This window comes from Gekko japonicus, unplaced genomic scaffold, assembly GCF_001447785.1.
Source record: "Gekko japonicus isolate JY-2015 unplaced genomic scaffold, Gekko_japonicus_V1.1 scaffold458, whole genome shotgun sequence".
Classification (NCBI taxonomy): domain Eukaryota; kingdom Metazoa; phylum Chordata; class Lepidosauria; order Squamata; family Gekkonidae; genus Gekko; species Gekko japonicus.
In genome coordinates, this window is record NW_015176465.1 from 480,246 (window position 1) to 486,245 (window position 6,000).

At 47.4% G+C, this 6,000-nt stretch overlaps 1 protein-coding gene across 1 annotated transcript in view; it reads right to left on the reverse strand.

Moving 5' to 3' along the window:
- LOC107123744 (little elongation complex subunit 1-like) overlaps positions 1–5,051 on the reverse strand; it is a 20,913-nt gene extending 15,862 nt beyond the window's left edge. The window contains exons 1-3 of the mRNA XM_015427081.1: positions 4,972–5,051; positions 2,959–2,998; positions 2,816–2,875 (exon numbers count right to left, since the gene is read on the reverse strand). The gene's annotated coding sequence lies outside the window, so the exon portion shown is untranslated. The remainder of the gene's footprint in view (positions 1–2,815; positions 2,876–2,958; positions 2,999–4,971) is intronic.
- Between the last annotated feature and the right edge of the window lie 949 nt (positions 5,052–6,000).

Below are 6,000 nucleotides of genomic sequence, written 5' to 3' on the forward strand. Positions count from 1 at the left end.
GGGGGGGGGGCCTGGCGCCCCTAGCACGAAGTGGATGATAGATTTCGGGAAAGCTACCGTTGGCTTTAAGATCTACCCATTTTTTGTTTAAATTTGTATTGTTATCTGATATTGTATTTTACTGTTTTATACTACGTGTTTTTACTGTTATAATCTTGGCACATTGTGCCCTTGTTAGCCGTCCTGAGCCTTCGGGGTAGGGCAGGATATAAATCAAAGGATGGATAAATAAATAAATACAAAAAAGCAGGTGTCAGAACAGAACTATCAACATGTATCAAAACTTGTGTATACTGACAACATTTCACAGAGGACTGAGAGAAACCCCAACCCCCAAACAGGAATTAAAAAATCTCCAAACTTAGTTTGCGCAAGAAGCACATCCCTCATAAATATTCAACACATGTTCCAGCTTCGGGCAAAGCATTCACATACGAGCATCATCCCCATGGGCTCTTCTTCTTCTTGAGGTGACTAATGACTCTCCGGAGCTTTGAGCCTCTTTGGAGAATTCGGCCGATTGGCACGATAAACAATTGCAAGCGGCCCAACCACGTCAGTCTAAATTGCATCATTTGCCTTCTTCCTTCTGCTCGTTATTTAAGCCGCAGACTCAAAAACTGGGGCCAAATGAAAGAAATGGCTCTGCTTGTGTCTACCCTTCTCTGCACTTCATCGTTTGGGGCTCTGCGGAGCAAGACTTACAAACAGCCGGTGGTGTGCTTGGTTCCCCCCCCGTGGGCAGCAACTGCTTTCAGGTGACCAGGCAGGAAAGCAGCTATTATGCTGAAGAAAATATTAGTTTTCTTTTCTCTTCTCAGACTATCAATGCCAAACGATTAATATGGGGATGTTGGGCAGATGAGCTAGTACTGTTTGTGGCTTTGTCTGGAAGAGACAAGTCACGTTCTGTAACTCCAGAGGCCTAAAGGTTTGACCCATTTCAAAGGCAACGGGGTGTGTCTCCCAGCCCGAGCAGGAGTCCCAAAGCCTCCATCTTCAAAATAGGGGGGGCCAATACAGTTAGGGGCGATAATCAGTTTCCAAAAGTACCTCTCAGCCAATCTCAGCATCTCTGTTCCAAACCATACAGAATAATTCCTGCGTCACCATCCTGTGCCCACAACTGCCTCCTTCCCCCCCCCCCCAGTGTGAGCAACCCTTGCAGCTCCCAGCCAAGGCTCCCTCTAAGCCGTGGAGTCTTGTGAGCAAAAATACTACCTTGTGAGCTACTGGCATTAAAGTGGTGAGCGGGCGATTTGGCCGCTGCATACATTAGTTTGCTCTGGAGCCATCCCTTCCGGAGCGAAGACAAAAATGTGTGAGCTGCAGGTTAAAAAACTGTGAGCTAGCACACATTAGAGGAGCTGCGGTGGCCCAAGTGGTTAAGACGCTGAACTGCGGGCTGTGGAAGGTCGGTAGTTCAGCAGCTCAGGTGCCAATGTTGGATCAGGCCAATGGCTCATCCACTCCAGCACTCTGCCATACAGTGGCCAGAAATACCAGGTGCCATCAGGAGGTCAAGCAGTGGGGCCAGGACACTAGAAGCCCTCCCACTGCTGCCCCCCACCCCCCAAGCACCAAGAATACAGAGCATCCCTTGCCCCAGACCGAGAGTTCCTATCTATACCTTGTGGCTCATAGCCACGGATGGACCTCTGCTCCATATAAGAACATAAGAGAAGCCAATGTTGGATCAGGCCAATGGCCCATCCAGTCCAACACTCTGTCACACAGTAGCCAGACATACCAGGTGCCATCAGGAGGTCCAGCAGTGGGGCCAGGACACTAGAAGCCCTCCCACTGCTGCCCCCCACCCCCCAAGCACCAAGAAGACAGAGCATCACTTGCCCCAGACCGAGAGTTCCTATCTATACCTTGTGGCTCATAGCCACGGATGGACCTCTGCTCCATATAAGAACATGTTGGATCAGGCCAATGGCCCATCCAGTCCAACACTCTGTCACACAGTAGCCAAAAATACCAGGGGCCATCAGGAGGTCCAGCAGTGGGGCCAGGACACTAGAAGCCTTCCCACTGCTGCCCCCCACCCCCCAAGCACCAAGAAGACAGAGCATCACTTGCCCCAGACTGAGATTTCCTACCTATACCTTGTGGCTAATAGCCCCTGGTGGGCCTCTGGTCCATACGTTTATCCATGTTGTCCCTAGGGGACCCCATGTCTCCAGGAGCAGCACCTCTGGTGAGGTTTTGCACTGCAGAGGGGAGGGGAGAAGTCACATGGTGTTCACTGAAATCCATATGGTCCGTGGAAACTTTAAAAAGGTAAAGGTAAAGGTTGCCTTGCTCGAAAGCCAGTCGAGTCCGACTCTACGGTTGCGGCGCTCATCTTCGTTTCCAAGCCGAAGAGCCAGCGCTGTCCGAAGATGTTTCCGTGGTCATGTGGCCGGCATGACTAAACACCAAGGTGCACGGAACGCTGTTACCTTCCCACCGAAGTGGTACCTATTTATCTACTTGCAATTTCTTGCTTTCGAACTGCTAGGTTGGCAGGAGCTGGAACTAGAGACAGGAGCTCACTCCATCATGCGGCAACTCAGGTCTTGAACTGCCGAACTACCGACCTTCCACAGCCTGCAGTTCAGCGTCTTAACCACTTGAGCCACCGCAGCTCCTTGGAAACTTTACAGAGGATCTAAACCATACTTTTCTCATGCTGTTTACTGCTGACCACTGAGAGACTCCTGGGTCAGCTGACACTCCCGTGTCCCGTGGCGGGGCAGGACGGCCATGCAATGAACAGGGGTTCCAGGCACAAGTCTGTCAGAGGGGAAAGAAACTGATCCATACCCACCTTTGTCAAGGTCTGTTATGGGCCACTCTCTCTCGCTCTGGGTCTCCACGTGCTTCACCACTGGTGGAAAACAGGTAGACAGAGTCATACCAAACTTTAACGCAGGAAAATCTATCAATTAGTTACTCAAGGGGGTACCGTACCTTTCTTCTTATTTCCAGTAGGGCAGTTTTCAATCTTTTCCTGTTGGAATTAATTGGGGGGGGGGGGGGAGAGACAGCCATTACGTAAACGTAACACTCATAACTGGTTGCACTGGCCATGGAAAAGGATTCCCCTTGCTGCACAAGCCCACCTTGCAAATGCTCTGCAGATAACAATCTAATGTTGCAGCCAGAGGTTTCAGCAGGGAGTCCACACTCCCCGTCAGTGACAAATATGTACAGTCGTGCGAATTTCCAATTCGGCCCTTTGTACATTTGTTTCTCTTACTGTCCCACGGACCACTTTGGAGGGTGGCCGTGTCGGGGCTGCAGCAGAAGAGATTTATTAAAGTCCCGGAGCACCTTAGCGACCAACAACATTTTCAGGGTAGGAGCCTTTGAGCGTCACAGCTCCCTTCGTCAGATACCGTGTCTGACCACGTGAGCTTTGATTTTCAAAATCTGGCTGGTTCCTGAGGTGCTCCTGGACTTGCATCAAGCGCCTCCTCCACAGACTCCAGCCCCCTAGTCTGATATCGTAACACCTCCACTTCCTGGGCTGTCATCCTGCTGAGATTTAGAATGCACATTAAAGAGAGGCCAGTGTTTTAGGCCCCTGAACAAAACTGCACAAAAGCATGACTACCCCCGGGATGTCAGTCAAGGAACGGACCTGCAGAGGGCTCCTGCGCCCTCATACTCGCGTCCCCACCAGCAGTCAAAACACTGGAGGGGGGGAAAGGGGGGGAGAACTCAACCCAAGATATATCTGTGAACGAAGAGGGTCAAGCTAACACTATGCTATATAAAAAATACAAATGCTTATTAAGGTGTACACATGTTAAAACATACGGTGGTTAAAAGAAAGAGTCTAAATTTCAGACTTTAAAAGCTTTCCTAATACAAAATACACTTGATGGGTAAACACTTTTTAAATTAGGACCAAACGTGTTTCGGCCCCTTCGGGCCTTCCTCAGTGGTCACTATTCTCTATATTACACTGACACACATCCAAAATGCACATGTAAAAGGGTTTTTTTTTTTGAGTGTGTGTGTATGACTCTAGGGTTGCTGTGCTCATCTCCGTTTCAAAGCCGAAGAGCCAGCGCTGTCTGAAGACGTTTCCATGGTCATGTGGCCGGCATGACTAAACACCGAGGCGCACGGAACGCTGTTACCTTCCCACTGAAGTGGTACCTATTTATCTACTTGCAATTTCTTGCTTATATATAACCAGACGTTGCTTCCTTATATGCTTTGAGTTATGCTACTAGCTTATATGTTGGGCCATAAATATAGCCATGCCAATTCTTCAAATTATTCTGGTATCAGAGATTTCATTGGTAAGGATGTGTGTCACCTCCACCAAAGGTAATGATCAACCTTTGATGGAGGTGACACGCATCCTGACCAATGAAATCTCTGATACCAGAATAATCTGAAGCAACATCTGGTGTTTTATATCTATCTATCTATCTATCTATCTATCTATCTATCTATCTATCTATCTATCTATCTATCTATCTATACACACACACACAAACCCTTTTACACGTGCATTCTGGATGTGTGTCAGTGTAATATATAGAATAGGGACCACTGAGGAAGGCCCACAGGGGCCGAAACGCGTTTGGTCCTAAGTTAAAAAGTGTTTACCCACCAGCAGTCAAGCCTAGCTGACAACCAGCAGGCAGCCAGAATCCCATGTCAAGAAACCTCCTAACATGGTAAAAGCAAAGAAGAAGCTGGAAAAGCGAGCACCCCCCCCCCCTAATCTGTTGTGTAACAGCAACCTACAGAAAAGCTGGAGGAGGAAACGGCATACGATTTTCACCTGACTTGGACTTATAACGGAAGACTTTGCATCGTGCAAAACAAAAAAGCATTAAGAGATACGGACAAGGCTGAGTAACCGGCAGTCAGTAATACTGACAGCGACAGCGTACAGAACCAAGATGCGCCAGCGACCCACATTTTAATCTTACTGGGGTGGAAAGGACCAAAACATTCTACCTGTGCTTTCTTCAATTCCTTTTCAAGTACTTTCTTCTCTGCTTTCAATTGTTTGAAGTCCTGGTTGTGTTTTTCTGTCGCTTCTTTGTTTAAGGGGAAAAAAAGAATTTAAAAGGCATTAAAAAAAAAACAGTCCTAAATTAAATGGCAAAATCACAGCAAGCCTATCGTGAAGGCAAAACAGGCACCTGGTTCAGCAACCCCGTCCACTCCCAGCTTGTGGAACTCTAACACAGCATTCAGGCTTCCAAGTGCTCAGCTCTGCACTGTCATGTATTTCATTAGGATTTCATCACACTGGATGCAGCTTCCAGAAGGACATTCAACTGCTAACTACACACACCTCAGTCCCACAGCTTACGTGCTCCAAGCAGGTAAATGTCCAGAAACTTTGAACCCGGGGGGGGGGGACCCATCCCCCCTTTTCCCAGAAGGAATACATGCAACGCTTATTTTCCTATCAAACCTAAACTTCTTGTACATGTTTAACAAAACACAATGCATCATTTACTGTATATATGCCCTGCCTTTCTCCCTAAGAGGGACCCCAATGCTGTTTACATCATTCTCTTCTCTTCCATTTCATCCTCACATCAACCTAGTAAGGTAGGTTACACTCAACAATCCTGTGAGGTAGGTTAGGCTGCGTGCGTAACAGGCCCAGGGTCACTCAGCAAGCTTGCAAGGCACGAAGGGGGATTCGAACCTGGGTTGCTCTAATCCTAGCTTGACAGACACTCTAACTACTGCATAACAGAGGCTCTCATTCATGCACCACCTGGGTAGCCTAAAAAACTGTATTTTTTATTTATGGCATTTAAAAATACATATTAATCTATATAAGAAAAACTGCAAATATAGCCACTGCTACAGAAGGAATTGCAAGCTGCTGCATCCTATCCTACCATGGCATATGTATCTATAATTTTTTGCCATATGAGAGGCAGGAAAAAAGCTGAAGACTGTAACAAACAAAGTATTTATTTCTACTGGAAAAAAAATTCTCATTCAGTCAAAATAGGACTACCA